Source organism: Corvus kubaryi, unplaced genomic scaffold (assembly GCF_017639235.1).
Source record: "Corvus kubaryi isolate FWS band 111438036 unplaced genomic scaffold, C.kubaryi_AGA036_p1.0 37391, whole genome shotgun sequence".
NCBI lineage: Eukaryota > Metazoa > Chordata > Aves > Passeriformes > Corvidae > Corvus > Corvus kubaryi.
This window is the reverse complement of record NW_024581130.1, coordinates 7,105,197-7,131,092: the sequence shown is the minus strand read 5'-3', so window position 1 is coordinate 7,131,092 and position 25,896 is coordinate 7,105,197. Positions and strand designations below refer to the sequence as shown.

General features: G+C 49.9%; 1 long non-coding RNA gene across 1 annotated transcript in view; it reads left to right on the top strand.

The window, feature by feature from the left end:
• The first annotated feature begins 2,857 nt into the window (after nucleotides 1-2,857).
• Nucleotides 2,858-25,896, top strand: part of LOC121669325 — a 38,961-nt gene continuing 15,922 nt past the window's right edge. Inside the window, exons 1-4 of the long non-coding RNA XR_006017717.1 lie at nucleotides 2,858-4,505; nucleotides 21,735-21,843; nucleotides 21,937-22,159; nucleotides 24,652-25,076. This is a non-coding gene — a long non-coding RNA (uncharacterized LOC121669325). The remainder of the gene's footprint in view (nucleotides 4,506-21,734; nucleotides 21,844-21,936; nucleotides 22,160-24,651; nucleotides 25,077-25,896) is intronic.

Sequence of the window (25,896 nt, the reverse complement as noted above, 5' to 3'; positions counted from 1 at the left end):
TGGTGGCACAAGAATTTGTCTGTTCAGGAGGAGGAACATTGCTTGGAAGGGAGGAAGGAAATAAAAAAGTGTAGAGCAAGACTGGGCTGGTGGCAGAGAGGGTGTTTGGCAGACATTTCTTCCATAGGCCATGGCACATTGCCTGGCATCTCCCAGGCCCTTCATTTCAAACACACCCAGCAAATCCAGATGTATATGCCTGGCAAGGAATAACATGCTCTGGACATTGTGCATGGTGTCCTGTGGTTGCACAGTGGTCCATGGCCAACTCTGGAGCTCCTGGAGAAGTTCCTCTCCTTGCCACCTGTGACAGGAAGAAGACCCCCAAGTCTCAAGGTGCAGAGGTTGCTGCAGCCCAGGCTGAGGAGACCAGCAAACCCTACTTCAGGGTTGTGCCACTGACTCTTGGCAGACATGAAAGGAAGCTGAATCACCATATTATAATTTCAAGCTCCATTAAAGAAACATGGGGATAGCAGAGGGAAGGAGAGGGCAGGGAGGGATGAAGAGAAAATTGAACAGAGCAGAGTAGCACTTGAAGGGGAAAGAAGTGTTGCTCATAGGCTCAGAAGGGGGAATTGCAAACAGAGATGAGATTAAAAGGGAACCCTTGAGACTCTCTCTTTAAATACAGCAAGATTCACTTACTCCACGCTGAGCCAGGCTTGTTGAATGCTGGAGGCACAGTCCCACTGAGGTTTGCCAGCTGATGGAGCAGTGGAAATCTGTCTCTCCCAGTATACCACCAAGCTGCCCTCTTCCACCTGTGTTATTTAGGAAGTCCCATTGCTAATAAATTTACTGCAGAGTGAGCCTAGCGGAGAAGCTTTTTACTTGACTGCCCATCTGCCCTGAGCATGTTAAATGATCTTTTTATCCAGAGGCATACAGGCACGTCAGACCTGGTACCATGTGTCTGGGAGTGCAGTGTGGGGTATCTGGGTGCAGCTTCTCTTGTGTGGAGAGTGTTCCCTTGCTGGTCCCAAAGGCAGGGAGGAAATCTACATGTGGAAGGGGAAAAACCAGAATCTGAAAGCATTGCCCATGGCAGATATCGTGGAAGATTACTTTCAGAGCCAGGGGACAGAGTGCTTCTGTGCAGAGGGGAGTGAGGTATCCAGCCCCTCTAGCTAGACCCCTGACTGCTTCGTTCTGCTCGAGGGCAGCTGCAGGATGTTCACAGTGCAGATGTTGATCTGACTGTAACTTGGGACCAGTCTTTGCCTGGTTTGGCTTCTTACGTCCTGTAGGCATAATTTTGGCAGGTTTTTTAATAGCTCACAGGGGTTGGCCAGGCACAGCGTTTGGGTGGGAGGCAGACCCTGAGTTCCTTGTTGCTGTAGTTGTCCCACAAAGGGTTCTTTTTGCTGCTCTGTCCAGCTGAGGTCCTGTCCCCTGTGAGGAGTGGCAGTGCTGCTGACCAAATGAAGGGTGTAGTGGTGTAGAGAAGCGATGAGCTGAATGAGACCTGGTCACCTGAGCCGGTCTTGTCGATGTCCAAAGCACAGTGGTGTCCAGCCTGATGTCCTGGTCAGATGGAATGACAATCATTCTGTGTGTAGTGACAGTTGTGTTACACTGAATCTCCTCACCCCCTCGGCTGAGATTTCAGCTCTTATCCCCACATCCCACGCCTTGAATTTTTATGGCTTTGACAATTGAAAGAGGCTGAATTCCTTGGGACAGTAGCCGGTTTCCATTTGCTCTGACAAATGCTAATGGGGCTAAATAAATAGCAAAAAGCGGTCATAATGTAACAGGGCACTCATTACTGCATTTCTTAAGCTGTTGCCTGGTGCTGCTGTGTGCCATTAGGTGTTTGCTAAATTATGTCCTAGGAGCTCCTGGGTCTTTGGGGTGTTTGCTTTGCAGAAATGAGAACAACTGCCAAGCTCTCCTGGCTTCAGTTTTGTCTGCGCAACTCACGCAGAGGCTCAGGAGATGGGCAGCAGCCAACACAGATCGTGTTCAGCCACACTGTTCTCCCTCCCCATGGCCTTGCTGAGAGCTGAGCAGCTTGGGCAGGAGCTCAGGCTGTCCTGCAAGAGGAGAGCTGTTCCTCACCAGCCATGCCCACCACCTCCCTTCAGGGATGCCAGGGCAGAGGGGGGCTGCAAACCAAACACAGGTGAGGCTCTTCTTTGTGCTGGGGGTCCTGGTGGACTTTATGATGTGTCTCCTTCATTTCTGGATTGCCTTTTGATCTTGTGGGCAGTGAGGGAATGGCCAGAATCCTCCATTAATCAGAAATAAAAGCAGCCCTGCTATGCCTCCAAGCCTTTCCAGAGGCTGGTGGATCTCAGAAGGAGCAGTGTTCAGAAGTGGTAGCGTTCAGGCACTAGGAAAGACTAAAACCCACTGGGCTAGAGACTCTTTTGTATGCACAACAATGCTTTTCCAAGGGAGTTTAAGCACACACCTTGTTCCCGGCTGTGAGTCTCCAGCTAAATATTCCCCACACCCCGGACAACTGCATCCTAATCCTAACAGAGGCCCCAGGGCACTATTGTAATGCAAATAATGATAAATAACAGCAATAATAAAACTCCACCAGCACTTGCACCAGCTCCCTAGCAATCCCAAACCAGCCATAGCAAGCTCCATATCAGCCAGGTTATGTAAAGGAGCGTGAGCAATGTGACTGGAGCTGTCAGGGAGGTGACCAATTAGCCCATGTAGCTGCCTCCTGCAGGCAGCAAATCTGCCTGTGGCGTGTGGGTGGCCGCTGAGGCCGGGATGTGTTCAGGCACAGGGCTCCTGCACTGACTCCCAGGGCTGCTCTGCCCAGTGCTTGGGATTGTGTTCAAGTGGTTGCCCCCAACCACCACGGGGAGGGGAGTTTGGGGACAGCGTGGGGGGTATTTTTTTGACAGCCATCTCTCCATGAGCAATGTGAAGGGGGCTGCTGAGTGCAGCAAGGGCTGGCAGCAGTGGCTGGAGCATGTGGGAGAGCAGGAGGGCCTCCCTGGTGCTGATGTGGAGGTTGGAGTCAGCAGGCAGACTGGCACAGGAGCTATGGGTGCTGTGACCTGTGCTGCACACCCAGGCTGTCCCTGGGCTTTGCACAAGCACTGCTACCATGCCTTGGGCTCTTTGTTGGGCTGGCTGCACCTGGAGAAGGAAGGTCAGTGCAGCAGCTGACTGAGGTTAGAGGTGCTGCAAGAGCCACCTCCCAGGTATTCAGGAGTTCATGGCTGTCGGTGGAAGCATCCCTCTGTGGTGCCTTTCCTTCCCTGGAGTCACAGACCCTGATCCTGTGCTCTTCAGACCCAGTCCTTCACACTGAGCTGATGAGTGTACAGAGGTAAGTGTTTTTATTTGGTAGCGTTGTTCTATTCTCCTTATCTCTGTTGCTTTTAGCAGTTACTCTGTCTTGCCTGTCAAGTACAAAGTAATAAGAAATCATGCTCTGCTGTCTGGGTGCTTCCCATAGGAGTTTCTCTCCTTGAGAGAAATGGTTAGACTAAGAGAGATTAGCGTTCTAAAATTTTGCCCTTTGGCCACTGAAATCTGCTGCTACAGCTTTGGTCAGCCTTCTTCCACCTATCCAGTGGAGAGCAGCAGAAGGGAGCAGGCGGGCACAGACAATTATTAATAATCAGACTTCTCCTTCCTGCTTGCAGTTTGTTACAGCCCCACTTAAAAGAGCATGCAGATGGGCAGCGTGGGACGCACAGAACCATTATCCTGCACTAGGTGTGGTGTAGTGTCAGGGAATGATAGGAATTGCTCAGGGAAGGAACATATTGAGAGGGTTAAAGCAGGCCGATGTGTCCTTGGGCAAACCTTCCCGTCTCCAGGCAATAGCCAGTTCAAAGGCTTCCGGAGCAAATGGACGTGCCTAGACTCCCTGCTGGAACAGCTACACCCTGGCCCAGCTTCTGTGCATTTGTCCAGTGCCTTTGAGCCCATTTGTGTTTCAGAATGTGAAACTGGATTATTTCTGCAAGGTACTCAAAACCTGAGGTGTTTCTGCCACACGGTGCCCTCACAATACATAGGAGAGGTAGGAGATGACTCCAGGCAGAGAAGGAGGAGCACAAGAGGGCAAGGGGACTGTAGTGGTCACCACCAGACTGTGGTAGCCTTGTCACAGCAGCAGCCTGGGGCTTGTGAAGTATTCTGCAGTCCTCAGATATGCTGTAGTAGGGGTTTAGAGGAGAAGGGGGAGGCGGTGTTTCAGCTGTTTATGGGAAGTCTTCTCCAGTGTGAGGGACAACAAGGCAGAAAGCACCAGTGAGCGTGTCTGAAAATGCAACACGTGAGCTGTAGGAGTTGGCACTTCTCTGGTGAAAGAGATGAGACATAGGAGCAGAGGAGGTGTAGATTCCCTCTTATCTCAGACACCCAGGGGAGAGTTTTTTGGCAACTGTGTGGATGTAAGCATTTATCCCTCCTGGGAAAGAATCAAGTGCTTTGGGGAGTGGATAGGAGAGAACTACAACATCAAGTTGCTTCTCCTTCCACCAGCACCCAACCCCACACCCTGAGGCCTCCCAGCAAAGGTAAGTAGGCTTCCTTTGTATTTCGTTGTACACAATTAAACGGGACCCTTTACGTCTGAAACCAGGTTGAGGTGTGAAGCTCATTTAGATAAATCACGAAGGAAGCATCTCATTTGGAGCAACCACATGGCAGGGCCGAGGCACTGGAGCAGTGTGGTGGCAGGTCCAGGCTGGATGTCTGGGAAGGCAGGGAGAGGTGTGAGCTGGGTGCTCCTTCTGGGATTCAGCTGACTCCCGCTCCCGGTGGGGCTGCTCTGACTCAGCCCCTGCTGCTCAGGCACAGCTTCATTTGAGGTCTTCGCTTGCCCCCAGGCTGGGGATTTCAGTCCTGGGACCTGCCTATCGGTGCCATCAGGAGCCATAAAGTATCGTGATGGGTAAAATGTATCTCAGGCATCTTCGTATTTAAATAGAGAAAACACATGGAGACACAAAATCTCTCCATAGAGACCTGCTGTTACCCAGAGTCTGGGAACAAGGTGCCTTTGCACTAACCAAGTGTAATCCAGATGGGGAGGGCTGGGTCTGCTGGAGGCACTGGGGAGGAGGCTTTGAAGCCTCCTCTTTGACTGTGTCTCATCCCTAAGGGCAGTCCCACTTACTGAGCTTGGCTCTAGCATGGGCTGAGGTGTAGCTGTGTCTTTGGGGTAAGGTAAGAGAAGACTGTCAGCTGCTGGGGTGGTTGAGTGTGGTAGCCTGGGGCTGTCTGGGCACCCACAGAGCAGCAAAGACCTTGGGGCTCTTAGTCCCCATGGTCCCTCTTTCCTAACAGTATTATTTAATTCTTCCTAAGGGCTAAAGTCCCTCTGCTAAAATAGGTCAGCCTTGCAAGGAATGCAAGCACTCAAAATACACCTTTTATAACATCATTCCCAGAATTTTTGTTCTCTTATTTACCTTGGCCAAACAGTTCAGGCCCCAGATAGGTGCCACTCTATTCCCACATCTTTGCATCTCTCCCCCGGTCCTATTTTTTCTGTCTGGTGAAACAGCATTTTTGGGTCCCACCGGACCAGCACAATGCGTGGAGACCTCGTGGGTTCAGGTACAGCAGCTTTGTGCCTGGAAATCTGTCAACCCTGGTGAGGGTCCTGATGGGAGTTATGGAGACTGGGGGATGCCCAGGAGAGTTCCTGTGCTCCTTGCCAAATGCAGAGAGGAGTGGGCAGCCTCGCAGTCGTGGGGCTCCTGTCACACGCTGAAGCTAAAATGCCTGGAAGGACAACTTAGCTGTACCTTTTCTTTATCCTTTTTTTTTTTTTTTCCCCTTTGCCACACTTCAAATAATTTGATGTTGAATATTTAAGATTGTTTTGTTATCTTCAGTTCACCTCATCTGACCTCACGATCTTCAGGGTAATAGCAGATGATGAGGAGGAGGATAATACTCCGCGGTTTCACAGTGCCACTTCCTAAGACTCCACGAGCCCTTCAGCAACATTTTCTTGTTAAGGCCTGCAAGCTGTCTAAAGTAGGTTAATTTATTAGTCCTGCTCTGTGTATTGTGAGAAGTTGTGACCTCTTCAAGTGAGCTGGAAGGACTTGCGGGCTTGAACCGAGGGGCAGGAACGACCCTGTGTGCTCTCAGTACGTAGCGTGGCTCGCACAGCTCCGTGTCCCGAGGAAGGGCTCTTCCTGGAGCCATTGGCATGAGGGCATGTGGGAGGTGAGGCTAACTGGGGAGGAGGAAAGGTCCCTGAGGAGCTGAACAAAAAAGCTACGTGTGTAACAGTAGATAACAAGCTCCCAGACTTTATCAACTGGAGATTTGTATCGACTGCTGCAAGAAGGATGGTGATGGAGCAGTAGTATATGGATTAGAGATGAGGATGGTAAGTGGGAGGCTGGGTGGGCTACCAGGGCTCATATACTGGAGGGGGGCAAAATCCTCCATTCCTAAAATTAATGCCATCTTCCAGTTGCTGCCCTGGACACCCCTCCAGTGCAGCCCAGCTCGTGTTGGCTGCAACCCCTAGACCCGAAGAGCCCCATCTCTGCGTGGGGTAGAGAGGCAGGGATCAGGCAGGAGAGGATGCCCCTGGCTGCTGTCAGCCTGAAGGGAATGGCGAGGCTGTGGGAAGAGGGCAGGTCACTCATATTTCCTCTGGGATGCTGGAGGCAAGAGGTGCTGTGGATGGGAAGAGGAGCATAATGGATCCTCTGACAGAGCATGGAGCCCTCAGTTTCTGCCCCAGCTGCCTGCAGTGATGCCTGTGCAGAGGCTGCTGGAGGGGATGGGGGGGCTGCCAGCCATGTGGCTCTCTGGGGGGCTGTATACTTGTTTTTCTTCCCTGTGACATTACATAATGCGAGGTAGAAAATGTTTGCACGGTAGCTGTATCGGTCCTTGGGGCGAGGGGAGAAAGGAAGGAGGCGGCGGATAATTTGAGGCTCTTTATTAGACCAATAAATCATTTATAATGCACCAGCTTTCAGGCTGGGCTGTTATTGCTCGTGTCAGCCACAGGATGCTACCTGGTGACTGAAGCAGGCAGAGCAGGAGCTGTCTCCCCGAAATCAGAGGGGCAGAGCCGAGCTGCACGGGGTGGGCATGGCAAGGGCTCACCATGCTGGGGCAGGGGGGAGAGGACAGCTTGTCCTTCACAGGCCCTGGGGACAAACTTGGCCTTGTGTGAAGCTTCTTGCAGCCAGAGTGAAGACAAAGCATCAGGAGCAAGTCATAACTGAGGGATCAAGTTGGCACCTGAGGGTGAATGGGTCACCTGCCCTCCCCGCATCACCCGCGAGCAGAGATAGCTGCAGATATAGGGGTGATACACCTCAATGCCCCTGAGCCTTGGCTGGTGGGGAGCAGAGGGCAAGACAGGTATTACTGGTGGCATTCCATCACAAAAGGGCATCCTGTGCCTCTTATCTTTGTGTTTTGTGGAGCTTAGTGGAGCCTGAGGCTTGTCAGGCAAGTATGTCTTGGATTTCTTGTGTGCTCTGGGTGCCAGCGAGGTTGCTGAGGAGGAATGTCACCCATCTAGGGAGGGTTGTGCTTGTCTAGGCATAAGCTTGTGGTTTGCCACATTTCATAGCTGTGTCTTGTTCAGATTGAAATCATCAAGTCCTGCAAAACTACACCTTTCAATTGCCTGCCTGCATTCCCAAGTGCTTCAGACTGCATCAGCTGGACTAATGTTTTGACAAATGATATCCATATTGATTTCCCTCCTCCTCCTCCTTTCCTCCTCTCCCTCCTTCCACAGCAAAGAAACCACTTTTGATAACTAATGTCTGGAGCTAGGCAAACACAGCTTAGGAGACAGATAAACTCTCCTTTCAGGTGAGTTCACACCAGAGTGGGCTCCCAGGTCATCTGAACATCCTTCCCTGTTAAGCAACCAAATGCTTCAGAAAGAGGGGCCACTGAATTGGCAGGGCATGTGCTCCTGCTGGTGTGCTGGGATTCAAACCCCCCCGAAAATGCTTCAAAGAAACCTAAAGGGGTTCCTAATGGGGAGCAGTAAATGTAAAAAATCCTTATAAATACCATTCCCTCTTATGAAATACACCTTTGGGGTGGGGCACGCCTGTTTCTGTGGGATCCGATTTAACTGTAAGCTCTTTAATATGTTCTTTGTGTCCTCGTGGACACAGTCTGATGGAAGCAGCAGCTAAAAGCAAATCACAGGGTGAGAAGGTGAGTCTTGCTGGTGAGAATTAGCAGTGTCAGGAGGGAAATATCACACACCTCAGCGACTGAATTATGCATTATGCTGCAAAATCCCTGATGTCAATACGCAAACGCTGTTCCTGTTGTTTTGCCTGTGATGATTGGCAGCAAAGGAATTCAAATCACATCCACACAGCAATTGTCCTCCTGTAACTAAGTCTCTCCTATTCAGGTGGGTATGCTTGTGCAGGCAAAATCCATGCAGCAGAGTGGGTGCTTCAGGAAGAGGCTTGAAAAAGGGTGGTGAAAACATTTTCATGCGTTTAACAATAGGAAAGGTTGTCAGGTTAGCCTGTGCTGGATGTGGCACCTTCTCTTTTTTTCCCACAGGTGCTGAACTCTAGGTATTACCTCAGACCTTGGGAGGAATAGGAGAAGTCCATATCCAGGCACTGAAAGTGATTTCAGGCATGTGCCTCCACAGAAGGACTTTTCTCTCACCAAACAAGGTAGCCGGATGGGGAGCAGAGCCAAGCAAGATGTCATCCCCAATAAAAGCAGTAGTGGGGTCACCAGTGTCCCCTCTCCGTGTGGCTGGACTAAAAGCATTGTGAAATTACGTGTAACAAATGGTAGGAAAATGATTATTTTAATGAACACGAGATTGTTAAAATTCTCTGCTACTAGATCTTGCTAAGTGTGTTTGAAGAAGAGCAGATAACAAAGCTAGGAAACAGAATTTTATCTGCTTTTATTTGCTGCTTAAGTTGCTTTTGCCCCTGCTACCAGAAGACATAAATCAATTACTAATTGCGCTCCTAGTTTGAGGTGCTGTGAGCATTCACATGTTTAATCTGTCCCGGGTGCTTTTAGAAACAATTGCACTAAGGTGAGGATGTGAGTTGCACAGAATTTTCTTGCTCCTGTTAATATCTTACCTTTCACAGAATAAGGCTGTGTGAAAATCTGTGGGCTGTTTTTTTCTGCTTGGCGACAAAATGAAAAATTTGGAACGAAGAAAAACGGATATCTGAGTTTTAAAATAACATTTTGTTTGCATTCTTTGGATGACTCTCTCTTTCAGAACATAACTTCATCTTGAACCACCACTTCAAGATGTTCAGGAAACAACTAAACAAATCTGAAAATATTTTACCAATAACCTGCTGCATTAGAATAGTTGCTGCAAAATGGAATTTTATTGCCTCCCCCACCCACCCTCTCCAAATGGAATAACCCATCTGCCTGAGGAATGTAGCCCTTCCCAGGTTATGAGCTCCTTGGAGAATTGTGTGTTAGAAAAGAAAACATGAATTTGATTAGATGGAGAGTGAGACCTCAGCCCCCTGTGGCACAACCACTGCCCTCCTCCCTGGCTCCAGAAGGGGACAGGGAGGCAGGGGCTCAGCAGGGAGCTGGGAGAAAATGTGGCAGGCTTTCTCTCTGGGGCTGGTGGGCCTGCCTGCTGTCATCCCTATGGGGCTGGCAGGACCCTCTGGCACTCCGATCTGCCTGGTGTCAGCCCTGCTCTCCATGGGGCGTGTGGCTGCTGGGAGGGGGCGTGAGCTGGCCCCTGGTGGGGGTCTGGGGTGTAGACAGTTGGGAGAGGGGGGAAAAGTTGAGGGAAAGGAGGACTGTAGGTCTGAAGATTAAACCAAATTGAAAGGACAGGGAGAGTGGAAAAGGAATCTGGAAGTGCTGGAGGAGCCAAGCTAACAGAGGGCAGGAGAGGCTGCGTACCTTCTAGGAGAGATTGGATGTCTTTAGCACTGTCACACAGACGACTTAAAATGAGCCTTCTGTTGGGAAGAAAGAGTTAAAACAAGTTTGAGCCTTGCAAGGCTCACAATCTCAAACTGTAACTGGTGAAGACCGGCAGCCGAGGATTATAAAGATAAGAGCAGGGGAAACATGCAAGAAGGAGCTGGTGGAGGATCAGACCACAGTCAATGATGACTTCTTACAGGGCAAAAAAGTGGGGTGTAATCCCTGGTCCCAGGAGCATGGAAATCATCCCAACACCTTTGCTCGGGCAGAGATCATCATCAGTCTCCTTTCCCCTGAAGCTGTGAGTGCCAATCTTTGGGGTGATGCTGGAGATGGGAGAAGCTCCTTGGTGCCTGCCTTAGCAGGGTTCAGCCCCCCAGCACTGGGCAGCAGGTCATTGTGGGCACTGCGTGCTCTGGGCACTCTTGTGGCGTGGGCACTGCCCAGCGGGGGCACTGCCCACAGTGCCAGCAGCTGCGACCCGGCAGCCTCCCCCATGCCCATGTGCTCCTCAGCTGCTCCAGGTCAGAGCTGTCTGCTCTCATTTCAGCTGCTTCACTGCACGCTGAGGAGCCAGGAAAAGATGGGGTAACCCACGTTCACCTGCTGGTTTCCCACCTCGAATGCTCTCACCAGTCCTCAGCAGTCACTGCTTCTGCAAGTGCTCTGCCATGTCCCTGTCACCTGGCTGTCCTGGAGCTACCTGAGGGGTCCTGCTGGCCAGCAGGTCCTCCAGGTGAGCAGTGATGAGCTGAGGGCATACTTCAGGTCGGTGTTGTAAGCAGGAGCCCCAGACATGGTTGTTCCAGGGCAAGGAGACCACACTGGTTTCTTCCAAAAGTGTCGGTGTCGCAGGTGTGCCACTGTATCCTTATTTCTGGAACTGTACCCTTTTGCAAGGCAGTTTTTGACTCTGGCAGCAACCTGACCTCTCTGTAAAGATTTGTGCAAGGAGTCCTGTGGCTTAGATAGACCTGCGAAAACGATGGATTATGTTCATCCTGTCTATTTCAGGATCTGATTTCTGCTGTTAAAAGCTAAGGGAGTGTGGATGTTCACATGGCTCAGCAAGAGACTCATCAGGCTTTTCTCACAATCTGGACTGACTTTCGTGCACCTTTCAGACACAACATCAAAGACTCCATTATGGAAAGCTTGGAAGATGGCTCTCAGCAGAGGCAAATCTGCAGGTCTCCCACAGTTGCAGTAAGGTGGAATTGCTTGGCATTTCCCCAGGATCTGATAAGTTTGTGACTTTGGTAGCACCTGCAAAGTAAAGCCAAGCCAGAGTCAGGCCTGTGCTCACAGGCAGAGGAAGAAACAAGCAGAGCTGGGGTTTAGGCAGTTCAAGGATGGAGAAGGGATGAGTGGAATAAGCTGCTCTCTGCTGCAGGCTGCCATGCTCACACAGGTTCTTCCATCCCCAAACTTCTGGGTGCTTGGCCCCCTTGTTTTCTCACCAGGAGAGACAAACCCAAAGGGAGTGAGGCTTGCAAAATGTGGGCTGCTGTTAACAGTGGAGACTTGTGGGATCTGCTGAGTCCAGGCAAGGAAGAGGGCAGGCAGTCTGGAAAGAAGGTGCCTCTTCCCTACATCATTCACCAGGAACAGCATGGGATTTGTGCTCCAGCCCTGCAGCTTTCAAGCAAGCTTAGGACAGCAGGCATTTACCCCTCTGTTGTCTACTACGTCCTACTGCAGATAGAATATGTCAAAATCGTGGGGCAGTCCCAAGGATTTCTGACTCCATTGCTTCTTGACAGGAGCACTGTCACTCCAGTGACAGTCACTCCAGTGACAGCCACATTGCATCCAGAAGTGCGTGTGGCGTGGGTGGGTCAGGGTCATGGGAAATGCTGGAAGGGGCAAGGTGGATGTGTTTGGGAAAAGCTGGAAAGACCAGAACTGTGGACATGGCTGGGATGCTTTGATCCAGGCCCTTAGTGGAACAGCCCTCGGGGACCATCACACAAAATAGCCCAGAACACAGATGCCTATCGAGAGTCTTTTCTAGCAGTCCCTTTATGGAAAGGCCAAAACCATAAAACACTTCTCGGTGACTGTGATCTTGCAGCAAGGATTTGCTCTACACCACTTCCCTTTTGCAATGTGCTTTTTTTGTCTTCACAAAAGGCTTCCTTGGCAAAAGGGAGCTGCCAGCTGGCCAGATCTGGCCAAGGGGCTAACAAAAGTATTCAGCTCTACACAGTTAATGCCAGCAAAATTGTCTATTCAAAGAAAAGTCATAGTTTTGACACTGTTTTTTTCATCAGGGTTTATTACTCCAGGACCACTGCCAATATCATTTTTTTTTAGCTAAAAAATAAAAATAATAAAAATCCTGGCATGTTGAGGCCATACACTTAGAAAGCATCCCTCATCCTGGTTGATACCACTTCTGATTCCCATCTATGCTCTTTTTGATCCAAGTGGTCAATGCCTTTGCAATGCCACTTTCTTTCAGCCCAGAAGTGGAGAGAAATGGTGACTTACCCCATTTCATTGAATTCTTATTTTTAAATGTTAAAAACAATTTAATTCCTGATGGCTGTAATAACTCCCTGCCTCCCTGCCTCCTTCCCTTTTTAAACCACCTCAAAACCTTGGGGGTGGAACTGGCTGACAGGATTCCTTTAATTATCCTCGCTCCCAACACTCATCTCTTCCATGGTGCCTTCAAGGGACACCACTGTGAAAGGTTCTATACACACACAAGCACTACATCCAAATCGAAGCAGAGAACAAAAACAAAATGTCAGCAAAGCCACCCTTAAAGAAATTAATAACAAATACAAGCAGGCACATTCCATCCGCCCCATTAGTCAGTAGTGCTCAGATACCATGGTGATGAGCTTCCCTATAAATATTTCCACAGCAGCAAAACTGCCTTAAAGGGGCCACACAGCCTCTCCCATGCACGTGCAGAGCCCTTCTCCCGAGGCACCGCTGTCCTCTCCAGACTGCGTGGCTGGCACCTGAGCCACGTGCCTGAGGAGGAAGCCAGCACCATCTGCTTTGCTTTCTCCTGTCGCGAGCACCGGGAGCTGCGCAGCCTTGGCGTCAGGCCCGTCACTCTGCCATTCAACCCCAGCGTACTGCTGGGGAGGAGCGTGGTCTCCACTTTGCTGGTGAGCAGCTGCTCAAAGCCAAGGAGGCAGGCGGGCATAGCATCCCTTATCTGCACATCCTCAGCATCTCCCAACCTGAGGCCTCACCCAGCACAGCCACAGACACCGGCTTGAAGTGTGGAGCCAGACGTGTGCTTGTTTATCCTCCCAGAGGCAAATGTTTGTGGGGCAGAACAACACCTGATCAGGTTGTTGAGCATCTGGGAGCTCCTGTTCACAGATCCTCCAGAACAAAAAGGAGCCAGGCATGAGGGGCAGGGAGGGGAGGGGAAAGAAACACATGCTCAGATGTTTAGGTTGCTGCAGCCAACTTCTGCCCACGCTGCAGGAGAGCTTTGAGCTTCTTGCCCTTGATGTAACCACCACCAGAAGTTTGTTTTCACAAAGCCTTCTTGTATTGAAAGCTACAACTCACACCTCAGTACCTCATCTGAGGAGAAATGAGTAACCCTGTTATTAAGCTGTGGGCAGCATTACCTGGAGGGTGATTCTTCACACACCTGCCACTCTTCAGAAATAGATGGGAAACTTTGTACTGCAAAATAATTTTCAAAGGACAGCAGCTCCAGTGGAATATGAGGCATAAAAACAGAGAGAAATGATCATGTGAAGAAAAGCTGACCTAGCCCTGATGCAGAAGACCTAAAGCGTGGTGGCTGTTAGTGCCTGTACAAACAAGGTAGAAACCACTTGGAGCTGCTGACTTACACACAATCCCAGCAGAAAGACTAAGAGAAGGAAGAAAAAAGAAAAGAAATATCTTTCCTATAACTTAATGAATCCCTTGCAGCAAAGGGAAGGGGTGGGAACATAAGTTGATTTGGCTTGTGCCCTCCTTGATCCCCCTCCCACAGCAGCTGTAACCAGTCACAAGGTAGGATAGAGAAGGGCAAGGTAAAGGTTGTGTATAAATGCCTTGCTGGGGTTTCTGGTGTGGTCCTGCAAGAGCACTTGGGGGTGAGCACTGAATTCTTTTGGTAAAAACATGACATTAACTGGTTGGACTGGCTGCAGGGTGGGAGGAGTTGAAGAAACCTGCAGTCGTAACCAAGAAGCTGCTGCTCACTCTCTCCATTGCTGCAGGCAAGTCTTCTCTCTCCCCTCTTTTCTCCCCCACTGCATCTTGCACTCTTCCTGGCTTTCTAGCCTGGTGTTTGTACAGTAGTTCCCAAGCACTGGGATGTATTTTGTTTCCCCTAATTGCACTTTTTAAATGATACCTGGAGGTCCTCAAAAAGCAGTGGCTGAGTGTGAAAGCAGTATGGAAACAGTGCCAGGTGCTGGGGTGTGTTGTTGAGTTGCTTGTCTGCCCTATTTACACAGAGACTAATCAGCTCTCCATGGAATTTCGTTTGATCATTTGGCCTGTCTCAAGGGAAATACAACACTAACTGACAAAATATGTATATTTTGGCTTTCAAAAACTATTACACTTTGCAAATATCACCCAGACATTGAGCTTTGTGGTTGCCAAGGAAACATCATGGGAGATAACCTGATCGCAGCTGTGAACTGCATCCTTTCCTTTCCTGGTGTGAAACCCGCACTTTCAGAAATGCCCGCTCTTGTCTTGGGGTATTTCATCTTTAGAAAGCAGAGGCTTGAAAAATAAGGTTATTTGCAGTCCAGAAGGTATTTCCTTCTGAAATGGAGCTCTCTGGAGGGCTTGCTCCTTGGGCTCAAAGCACGTGTGGGGTAATGGCTCAGCAGCAGAGGGGTTTGTTGCGCTCCGATAATATCGGTGTCTGCTGGTACAGCCACAACCCTGTTCAGATAATGTGGCATAGAGTCAATGGGAGGTTGCACAGTGCCACCCTGGGGTTTGAAAAACTCGGCCTCCCTGGAGCTATCAGAGAATTGCAGGCTGGAGTCAGTGCTGGAGCTCCAGGTAAGATGGATGGAGTCTCCTGTCTATGACCTGGCATAAAAAGGGCTGTGCTGAGCTGTCCCAGAGGCTGTCAGGCACCGAGTGCCTCTTGCAGGGAGGGAACCTTGAGCTGTTCTCATCAGAAACGTTACTGTTCTCCCCTGATATATGGTGCTGTGTGCTGTCAGGTGGAGGTGGGATGTCAGGGAATCTACTCCGATTTTCCCTCTGTGCCAGGCAGGGCCAAGCCAGTCGGGAAGGCAGAACCACATCCCACCTTGTAAGTGATGATAGCCCCAAGCATCTCTGCCTGTTCCTCCATCCCCTGAAGAGGGTGCAGCACCCCTAGACACAGATGGTGGTGAGCTCTGGGTTGGGGCTGGGGGGGGACACAGGCCATGGGTGTGCAACTCGTGCCGGCAGCAGCTCTGGTGAGGGAGAAGAGGGGTTGGGCACGTGGCCCCAGGGAAGCCTGATGTGTGCCGTCCCTTTCTGGTGTGGCAGAATGGCACTTTAAAGATGTGAGATGCAGCTCTTTTTCCTGACACTCAAAGAGCCAGTTGACAAGCTGCTGTCAGGGAAATGTTGTCTAACTCCCTTTCCCCCAACAATTTCCCTGGTAAAACTGCAGTGCGGTGGAATCAAATGGTGACAGAAACCAGTGGGGGAATAGCTGTGTTTTCTTTCTTTCTTTCTACTTTTTTTTTCCTAGTGTGCATCTGTATTGGGAGCCATGTGCACATTGGTAAATCTCGCCGGTTCAAAGAAATGTTTTTAGTGTTCAAACTTTAGTTCTTCCCCCTCTGCTAAAGGAACAACAAAGCCTTGAAGATGCTCCCAGCTTGCATGGGATTAAAAAGACATGGTGGCTGAAATGGAAAATAGCATCTCATGTTTTTTCTTTGGGTTACATGTGCAGAAAGCCCCTCTGCTGTTCTGTTAGCTGGTGCTGTGAAAAGTCCTCTCTGATGAGGAAAGGTAAACTGCAGGTGGAGGAGGGAGAAGAGGGCTCTGGTTATAAAACTACCTCTCAGGCAGACAGCTCGTGCCCTGGGTCATGCCAAAATAACTGTGGGCAAACCTGGGAGTGGGACTGACAGTGCTGGAGAGCTGCTGTGCACTTGGGCACGAGAGTGAAGCCTGGCCCTTGATGTTGTAATTACCACTGACACCTCCTGTTTGCCCCAGGCATTTTTCTTAGGTGGTTGACTGTGGTTCATTGGTGGTTTCTCTCCTCACTCCCATAAACAGGAGTAGATTTCCTGGGAGCACAGGGTGAGGGAAGGAGCAAGAAGGCTGCAGCTTCTCACCGGCTTTGTGCAGTGCAGCTGGTGCTTCTCATCACCTGCTGCTGGATTCGACGTGTGGCTGCAGGGCTCCTGCTGTCATGCACTCTTTTTCCTCTCTAAGGAAAGTCACCATGATTTGATTTTGTTAGAAACTTTTACTCTAAGAGCCCGTCTTTGCCATCCTAACTCCTGTCAGGCTTCAATAAGGGTTTTCAGAAGCGGCTTTCCCTACTTTGAGGTCTTTAGTCTAAGCTCAGCCTGCTCGTGTCCCCCAGAGCTGTAACCATGACAGGCTGCTCAGTCCTCTCTTAGTATTCAAAGCAGGGTGTTTTACTCTTAGGATGGATGTAATTTGTTTTAAGGCAAATCCTTGGGGTTTCATTTTGCTTTCCAAAGTGTAACAGCTGCTTGGGCTACATTTGCTCGAGAGCTGAAAACCCTGCAAGGGTTTGTCCATGAGTTCTGGCTTGGGTCATTAGGATTAATCTAAGCAATTGCCTCGCCCTTTGCTTCAAAGCGCTTAGGCCCGTTTCACTCCATGATGAATTTGGCCCCAGAATTTCAGTATCTACTTCTTTTGTACTTCCCATCCTCAAAAACCCCTAAAACAATCAGATATCCTTCGGTAAAAGGGCACCATAGTTTCTGCACAGAGCAAATAAGGCAGAGGGATGTGAAACTCATGAAATGCTGATTTTTGCCTTTTTTTTTGTTGTTGTTGTCTTAAATAAGCTACATCAAATTCCTTATCACCCAGTCCTTAGGAACTGCCTTAGCACAGTGGAAGAATTGATTGCATAAATGCCAGCTGTAACTCTCTTATTTTTGGTAACAAGGCATTACTAAAGGCAGAAAGGCAGATTAATTCAGTGCCACGCTCCAATGAGACCAGTGTCCTTTTGTCTGGGACTGGCTTTGGAGCCCTCTGCTACCTGGTTTTTGCTTTCAGCCGTGTATGTGGGGACTGTAGTAGTGGTTCAAAACACACATCTGTTATTGCAGCAAGAAGTCTTGAAGGGTGTGCACATATAGGTTAATTGTCAAGGGAAACCGACTTCAAGTACCATCAGACTGTTTTCCAATGTAATCGTGACATCTAAGAGGATGTTCTTTGAGAGATCAGAGAGTGGAAATTATTCTCTTGCTTTGCACATCTGAGTGCAGTTTGGCTACAGTCAAATTAGCTGTTTCAGCCTACACTGTCAGTTTGCTCTTATCTCCCTTTCCTCTTGTTGTATTATTAATAATAATGAAAAAAAGTTAAAGACGGCAGTAAAGACCTATCTGCGTGGGGCAGGGCTGGAGCCAGCGACTGCTTCTGAGTAATTGTGGATGGTGACCAGCGTTTGAGTGCCCCTCAAAGGGACGTGCCGGCCCCGGGGATGGCAGGCAGCTCTTTGCCACGCTGCCTGCGGGTGTTTGAAAGGCAGGACTGCTGGATTGGAGCTCTCTCGTTTGCTTCATCTTCCCTCCTTCTCTCCCCTTGCACAGCTGCATTTAGTAATGAAGCTGGCAGCATTAGAAAGTCACTAGAAGTAACCCAGCTGCCTCCGTGGGTTCACGGGGAGAAGGACTTTGTAGCTGCTCTCAGTCAGTCCATTAATTGCACATAATAAGGCATTTAGTGACAGAAGGATGGTTGATGAGCCTTAGCTGAAATAACAAGGGCCTGCCAAGAGCTGTGTTTCTTTGTCAGGGAGGGTTGTGGAGGGTCCTAGCGCTGAAGTGTAGAGTTGGAGTCGTGCAGGGATAAGAGCAGTGGGAACCTGCTGCTCCCTGATCTGGAGGGCACACAGCTGGCCCGGCACTGAGCAGGGAAGCACATCCATGCTGAAGGACTAGCGGGGCTGATCCACTCTGGGGACAGCGGGTCCCTGCGTCTCCAGCAGTGTCTTCCTGAGGAGAGCCACGGGGAGCTGCCCCACTGCCAGAGGGGCACCTGGTGGCTGCTGGCTGCACCACCCAGAACCTGATGAGAGATGAGCTGTTCAAAAAGGGCTGGATGTGGGACCTCCATCCCTGTGAGAAAGAGCAGGGCAGGTCACATGGAAAAACCAGTGTGGACTGGGAAACTTGGCCTTTCCAGTTACCAAGCTGGTCCTCTTGGTTTTGATGGGAAAATGAGTAATGAGTTGAGGTGGGTGCTGGCCCCAGCTGTCTGACAGATTCTTTGTGGGCTGCCATGGGCCCAGAGAAGAGGAGGACAATGACATGGCAAGGGGATGCACAGGCAGCTGTCTCTGCAGGGAGGGGTGTCCATGTGATGCAGACAGGTTTGCATGGGGCAGCTCACTCCCTCATTAATAAAGAGGCTGTTCCCACAGCACCAAGCATTTCACCAGCATCAGCCCCTGGCATTGTGGGGCTCCCTACACCTCATTCCCGGCTCAGTTCTGTGGGGAAGCAGGTCCAAGAGCTGCCACATCAGAGCCACGCAGCTCCTGTCCATCTTGGTAGGGAAACAGATAGTGACAGCATCCATGCTGGGAGAGCCTGGCCTGTGGAGGTAACGAGGAGCCCAGGGTGATCCCTCACAGCTGGAGAGCAGGCTGTGCATGTCTGTGCACACAGGCTGCTGCTGCAGCACCTGCCTGGCCCGCAGTGAGGGTCACCCAGCAAGGGAAGGGGTGTATCTCCCCAAAATAGCCAGCCACACTTGCAGTGGGCACATGCAGGTGGTCCCTGGAGCCCACAGCTGGAGCATCTGCCTTGGTTTTGCTCTGTGCAGCCGCCTGGCTGGTTGGCACTTCCCTCACCTGGGAGAAGGGCTGTGCTAGCTGTTGGCAGGAGGTGTTCCTTTGTCTGAATGAGCACTTGGGAATGTCAACATTTCTCCAGACTAGTTCACTGTTCTCCTTACCTATTTATTTTAATGTCTCAGCCCTGTGCAGCACGACTTCTTCTAGAGGGTCTGCATGTTTCACAAAGGGATGTAAATATTACCCCTGCATGGAGAAACAGAGGTACAGCACAAATGGTTGGTTCGAGCACAGGTTTTCCAGCCCTGAACTCTCACTCCATCATGCAAGGTCCAGAAGGAGCAGGAGGCAGCTCTGGCACAGAAACCTGCTTGCCTCCAGGAGGGCAGGCAGCTGCATAGCTGTGTGAAGGAAGAGAGGGAACAACAGTTTTCGGGGTCAGATTATAGAGGTGAATTTTGGCTCATATGAAAGGTCTTAGGAAATGTGGAGAATTGGCAGCTCTGCTGGCTGTGAGACCTCTGTGGATCTTTCATGCACTCCTTTACCATGGTCGAAGGGGACATTACCTGTCCCTCTGCTCAAATGGGAGCACTCTGGGTGGACTGAGGGAGCTGTCCCACGAGCTGAGTGATGCCATCCGCTCTGAGCAGTGGGTGTTAGTGCTGCCACCTTCATTACTACTGTTAATTAACACCCTGTCATGACTTGGCAACGTTCTCACCTGCCCTGCACCTCAGGACGTCTGGACAAGGTCTGGCTACCTTCCTCCCCAGGGCATTCCTGACAGCAAGCCCAGGGCTTGGAGGCAGACATCTCCTTGGTGACACAATATCAAAGCACATGGTTAAACAGCTGCTCCTGCCTGCGCTTTCTCCAGGGCTGTCTTTGTCCTCTCCCGTGTCCTTCCAAGGGGAGAGGCAAGGACCTGGCACAGCTGGCTTGTCCCACTGTTGGCAGCAAGCCTTGTGCTGATGTTTTGGGCAGCCCTGCTTTGCTGGTGCACCTTATTTGTTGTCCAGCTGAAGTGGAGAGGACATGGGCTGATGTCAGATCCTAATCACCTACCTACAGCTTCTATTCTTTGCTCTACTCCTCTCCATCTGTGAGGAGAGCTGGAAAGCTCTCCATCAACTCTTTCTCTCTCCCTAAAGGCTCCAGCCTCCTTCTTCAACTCACCTAGTCTAGACAGCCTTGCTTTTACAGAGGTTTTGAGCTTTTGCCTTCAGCTTTTCAAAACCTGGAGACCTGAGGTGTACACTGCTCATAAGAGTGTGAAACTCTGGCCAGAACTCATGACTTTCATTTGCTTTTCAACAGGGAAACACGTCTGCAAATCCTCACATCAGAAGTCCTGGATAGATCATAACAGATCTTTGGTAGGATGCAGGGAAGTGGAATGTATTTATTCACAGAAAATTGCAACTTCAGCTGCAAATTATTTTGATTTCTACCAAAACAAAGTGTTACAGTTGGTATGGAGGGCTATTTTTTTTTTGCTTTATTTTTTTCCTTTTTTTGAAGTTTGGGTGAAAGAGGGAGATTTGTCACACTTGTGCAGGCTAGATTTGGAGGGAAAGGTCCTGATCCTGCTTCCAAAAGGGGGAAAAAAAAGAAGCACCAGGGCTGGCTTTGCCTGTTGTCTCACTTGACCTCCTTGACATCCTGCCTCATCCAGATGCAGCATGTGTAGAGAGACAGTTGTGTTGTAGACGTGGTTGGAGGCTTTGGCTCAGGAGGCAGCAATCCAGGTGAGTTCCTGGGCATGTACTGCCCTCCTGGCTTTCCCACCTCTGCTGAGTAGAGGAAGAACTCCCCCAAATACAGCAGTGGCTGAGTGAAGCTCTTGATCTCCAAGCTTTGACCACACACCTGCCGAAAGGGAGACCAGGCATGACTCTGAGTCACAACCACATGTGGATTATGAAGAAAACAAAGCAGCATCCTGCCTCAGAAATCTTTCCAAAAGGGCTCAGCCATTCCTGCCCCCAGCAGCAGAGGCTGCTGAGCTTGGCTGCCTCTGGGCATGCACAAGCACCCTCCTGGCTCTCCCCCAGCTCCTGCATGCCCAGGAGACAGGGATGAGAGCAGTGCTCCCGGGCTGCCACAGCTGTGCGCAGCATCCTTGACCCCGGTATGCTGGGGCAGCGTGCTCTGCTGAGCTGCTCTAAAGTCTGTTTTGGGCAGGCTTCCCTATTTCAGCTCAGTTCACACTCTGGAAATTCAGATCCTGGTGGCTGTGCCTGGAGCTGAGAGGTTCTTGGTGGGAGGCCCTTGCCGTAGGACAGGTCCATTATGGAGAGCTAGCTCATGGGCAGGGATCGCTGGAGCGAACTACTCCAGGAAACAGCCTTAATTCAATAAGCAGCTCTTACCTCCCAATCAATGCCAGACCTCTGCCCCCTCCCAGCCCTGTTGCTGGAAATGCCATTATTCTGGAAGGCAACACTGACTCTGAGAGCTCTGGTTTCAGCCAAGGGGCATGGAAGAGCCAGTGAGCCTCTGGGCTTGTGGTGTCCACACAGTCCTGGTGGCACCAAGCTGCTCCTCTGGGCAGGTCTGGGGGTGCCTCCACTAACACCAGTCAGACACTGCTGACTGAGGCCTTGCCTCTCAGCTGCTTATTGTACTGCCAGACCCCAAGCATTGCAGCTGAATATTTCAATGCCAAGTGTCTGCCCCAGGCTGATTTATCTTTTTTCCTTTAAACAGAAGCTTCAGCAATAATTGGATCTGTTGTTTCTTAGAGTGAGACTAAGGAAAAATATGTTCATAAAAAAGTCTTTCTATGCTGGAGAAATGCAACGCCTCTGGCCTCAGTGGACACCTGCAGTCTGCACTCTGCTTACTTCCCACACAGATTCATGAAGTGATGCCCAGTTGGCCACCTCTGCTCCACGTGCTGTTCCTCATGTTCTGGATACTGGGGTCTCCTTTGGAGGGGTACAGAGCTGTGTGAGAACATCAAGGTAACAAAACTCACTACTTCTGCATTTTGTACTACCAGGACTAATGGGTATCTCTGTGTCTTGGTCTCACTCCTCTTTCCCTCTGCTCCACAGGGCTGCAGTGAAAAATCAACTCCTTTTAACATGTGACATGAACCCTGGCGCTGTACGCATGACCTCAGGAGAAGAGCCTGGGAAGAGAGCTGTCACTGGGGAGACTGCTGGGCAGCACACAGATGGCAAGGGACACAGCCTCACTCTGAAGAGCAAGGCTAAACCCATGCAAGATCATACCTGTTCTTGTCAGGCAGTCCCATCCAGCCCAGCACTAAGTCAGGTAGGAAGCCAGCAGGGAAAAGCATGCTAAAGAACTTGAATCTTTTTTTCTACCTCCAGTTTCAGCTGTTTTTCTTGTAGTGAGTGAGAGGAATTCAAGCTATTTGTTCCTGGCTGTCAGACCTTAGCTTCTAGGCTGTTGCCTCTTATTTGTTTTTAGTTGCCTGGCTCCTCGCAGTGATCTATTTCTTCCTGTGTATTCCACCCTATGGGCAATGATTTCCCCTTTGTCACCAAAATATTGCATTAGTATTCATCTGTTTTTTCTGCACTGAGTTTGTTTAAAAAACCAAGAAACAAGAAAACCAGCAGACTGAAAGGAGTTTCATCCCATCCTCCTTTCAATGCTGCCTGCTACCAGCTCCTTTCTAGTCAGGTTGCTACTCATCTTCCAGTGCTTGCACTAATCCTCAGCTTTGTTGGCTTAACTGTTAATTTTCCACTAGCAGGCATTTTCTGTGGAGTCCAGACAGATGAGAGCTGCTGCCATGCCTTTGTCTAGGGATGTATTTCACCAGTGCCATCTGTGTAAGAACATGACTTACCTGTTGTAAAACCCACCTTGCCTCTGCGTTTTATTTACCTTTGCCTTCCATCTAGCCCTTCCCTCCTCAGGAGGTATGCAAGGCTTATGTCTTGCCTGTGTGCTCACATCTGTGTATCCATCATATGCTGTTCTTCAGTCTTCTAGTCCCACATTTCTTCTTACTCCCCTGCTTTCTAGATCCTTGAGAAACCCCTGCTACCAGCCCTTTGCTTTACTCTGGTGTCTCCCTCTGAGCTTGGATTTGGAGTTTGTCTCACTGCCTCCTTCACCCCGTTAAAGCACATCAATCTTTTGTTTGAAATGTCCATATCCAAGTCCTCCTCCCTATCAACCTTTGTACCTTTCCTCTTTCATTCCTGATCCTCCTCCTCACTAAGAGCTCGACCTGCTGTCTCTGTCCTTTAAGGTCAACTCTCAATTCTCCTTTTGGCAAACAAAATAATTTGAGTCCTTTATGTGCCTGCTGGGAAGCTTTGGGGGTTTTCCCCCTGGAGCACTGAGATAATTTGGCTCCTTTCTACATCCTCTTCTTCCAGCAACACCTTCAGAGTGTCGTTACCACACTGGAGGCAGTGAGCTGGGATTCATGTTACCAGCACGGATCACAGGTGTCTACGACTTGCTTCCTCATTATTCCCAGTGGAATGCCCATTACCTCTTGCCACAGCTTTATGCTGTTAGTTCATGTGCTGTCATGAGCTCCAAAACCCCTTCCAGAGCCTCTGCTTTCCAGTTATAGCACCCTGGGAGCCCGCTTGGAATTTCTTATTCCAGGAACAACTTTTTGTAGTAAAATGCCGTTTAAGCGGGCTTTGCTCACTGAACTGTAGAGAACTGCTTTGCATGGCTGCCCTGTGCTCCTCATTATTCATCACTTTGAATCTCTTTGTCATTTATGCACTGTAACAGCACTGAGATTTGCATCTGCTTCCCAGCGATGAAAATGCTGGAAAGTGTCAGGCCTCAAGCAGCTCCCCAAAGAACCCTGCTTGAAACACTCCCATCTGTAGATGATTCACCACTGACAATTACTTGTTGAGATCTGTCAGCCAGCTCTTAATGTAGTTAACGTGTGGTTTATTGATATTATATACTGCTGATTTTTTAATCAGAGTGTTGTACAGTCGAATGTCAAATGCCTTACAACAGTCCTCCCTAAAGCTGACTTGGAGCCAGCCTTGGAGTCAAGTGGTAGGTGTGATATGTGTCAAATAATTGTGTCATCTCATCAGGGAAGGCCCACAAAACTAGCTGAGCCAGTTGTTAAATATATTCCCATCCTCTGCCCTTGCTTACCACCGTGAAACTCTTGGGAATTTCGTTCCAGTCTCTCCGAGCTTATTGCTGTCTCACTGTGTGCCCCCACATCCTTTGGAGCAGTTTTGCTGCATCCTTCTTCCACACAGCATTAGTGTGGGCCTCTCCTCGGTCAGGGAGTGTACCTGATGCTCAGCACTGGGCAGCCCCCAAGGAAAACGGGATGTGTGACCTGTGGTCCTCAATAACCTCATTCTCCAAAGGCAGTTGAAGGTGTAATTATTCATCTAATCCCCCTGCTCCTTCTGGTGTGCACAGGCTAGAAACCCGGACTCTGCGGAAGCAGAGAGGATGCTGAAGAGGACTCAGTCTTGCAGGAGGTGTTCACTCATGCCAGAGCTAAACCTGAGACTGGTGGGCCCAACCAAACATTTCCCCTCTGAAAAGACCAGTGATGCCATGTGCTTCCACAGCCCTTGGTGGAGACTGGAGAGCATGTTCTGGGGGCTCTGGAGGTGCAGAAGGGGGCAGGGGACAGGTGATGCTCTATCCCCTCTCTGCACTGCTGTTGTAACTTCAATGCACTTGGTTTAAGTCAGCTGGTAATCGCATGCGGTGATAAATAGTAAGAGACAGGAGTTCGTTGCAAACAAATGAGCCTCAACTAACCTCATTTCTTCTTTTGACAGGATAACAAGCTTAGAGGATAAATTCTCCCCTGCCAGAATTTGTTTCTCTGCTGCCAGCCACCTCAGCATTTAGCAAAACCCCATTCTTTGCTCACTTCCAGGCTGCTTAAAGCAAAGGCGGGTACAGACCACCCTCCTCAAGTTTTGGATTCAGTCCCACAATCTTTTTTCATGCAGGCTGCTGTACTTGTTCCCAATCCTCCCACCTCTGGAGGTGCTCGAGCCTCCCCAGCACCTGCAGCCGGCAGGAACACTCTGGGGCAGGACGGCAGAGCCCACATTGACCTGAGACCCCGTGGCAGAACTGCTGCCTGCTGGTGTGGGAACAACCAGCTGTGTACATCAGCAGCAAGGAGGGTTCTTCTCAGGAGCCCTTGCAAGGTGTCTGAAGAGGCTGTTCCGGGGCAGCTCAGCAACACTGATAAGTAAGTTGGCAAGAACTTGTGATTTTCCTGTATTTTTCAGATGTTGCTTGGTTTTGAGACACTGCTGGTGTTGGACAGTTTGGAAGTGCCTTTCCTACACCTCTGGAAGCCATGCAGGCTCTCAGTTGTGTGCCATGCTTTTTGTTAAAGGAGTTTTCTCTCAGCAGCACTTCAGAGCCTCCCAAGAGTCCAGAAATATATAAAGTACTTAGGAAAAGAGGCCAGATTTGCAGAAATCTGGGAATACCACTCAGAGGCAGAGGAGTTTGGGGTGCTCTGGTTATCCAGCAACTCTAAAAAACCCAGCTGTGAGATGCAGAGCAGGAGGTACACCAGTGAAATGCTCCAGTAACGTGCTGTTTAGCAGCATCCTGAAAGGACTTTCTCTTCCAGGCTTTGAGTGCTGGGCATGGTACTCATCTCTGGTGGCCCTTTTCACAGCACTTTTGTTGCAAATAAGACCCTTATGTCCTCTTAGGCAAAGGTACTGGGTGAGAGGGTGCATTTAAATAATTAAAAAGTGCTTTTCTCCATTCGTGGTCATTGCGTCACATCCTTGCTGAGCACAGTTCTGTGTGCAGTGCTAAATGGAGCCCTTTGCCAATTTCTCCCAATTGGTCAGGCCTTGAAGAGTGAAATCAGCAGCATTCAAAATGAAGCAAAACTCTGCCAGCATTAGGCTTTGTAACAAAGCGAAATTTGCCCATGGTTAATTTTGAGGATTTGTTAAGGTGCACAACCTGGGCCCCAATCCAAGCGGTGCTGGCAGGATAAAAATCCTCCCCATGCCACCAGGGCATCCATTTCAGGGGCACCATTT